Here is a 1,063-nt window from a genome sequence, read left to right as displayed (position 1 = left end):
CACAGGACACCTCCTCTATACTACACCACACAGGACACATCCTCTATACTACACCACACAGGACACATCCTCTATACTACACCACACAGGACACATCCTCTATACTACACCACACAGGACACCTCCTCTATACTACACCACACAGGACACCTCCTCTATACTACACCACACAGTGCATACAAGTCCCCTTTAATATACAGTATTTTTGGCGCAGTTATAAAGGGAAACAGTTGTATTCCGTCACTTCTATATCTCCATATAACAACATGCTGCATTTTGGTGTTTACTCTAAGAATGCTATTAATTGTAATGTTTATTTAAGCATATGACAAATGCGCCTTATACAAAGTACAGTCCTAATTATTTAAAGTGCTTTTTTTATATCCATTTGTGGTCGGAGCTGATAGTCATGCAAATACATCCCATTAATTCAGCCGGAATGTTCAGGTACATAAGAAGAATGTGTTGTCTATCTCATCCATTGCATCCCATGCTGTTACTGTTCCGTTGTCAAGGATAGCCGGTCAATATTACTCAATAATACATCTAGTATATGTTTTATTTTTTTCACATAAATTATACATAGATTTATTTTCTTATTTGTTACCATTGATCACCCCGTACAGGTTATTTATTTAGTAGAGACTGGATTAATAATAAATGTCTGATTCGGATTTATCTTTTCAGAAGTATTAAGGGGATATGATAGAGACTTTGTTATTTGCTTCCTGCTTCATACTGTTATGTTGCATATTGTAACTGATTTATGGGGAAATCAATTTGCTTTCCTCATATAATAGGGCACCTCCTCCTGGTCCTTTCCATCTTTGTCCTCTTACTTATTGACCTCCATTGAAGACAGAACACTATGGCCTGGATTGCATAGACTTCTAATGGCTAATCTGTAACGTGATCACGTCTGAGTTAGGACATGTTCTATTTTTTCATGGATCACAGCGCGGATTGTGGCACGGATCGTCTGAATGCACCCATAGGATTCAGTGGCCCCTAAAATTGTCCATCGGTTGTGAATGCAGCCTAAGGCTACGTTCACACACGGAAC

The sequence above is a fragment of the Dendropsophus ebraccatus genome, chromosome 5 (assembly GCF_027789765.1).
Source record: "Dendropsophus ebraccatus isolate aDenEbr1 chromosome 5, aDenEbr1.pat, whole genome shotgun sequence".
Classification (NCBI taxonomy): domain Eukaryota; kingdom Metazoa; phylum Chordata; class Amphibia; order Anura; family Hylidae; genus Dendropsophus; species Dendropsophus ebraccatus.
This window is presented reverse-complemented; position numbering follows the sequence as displayed.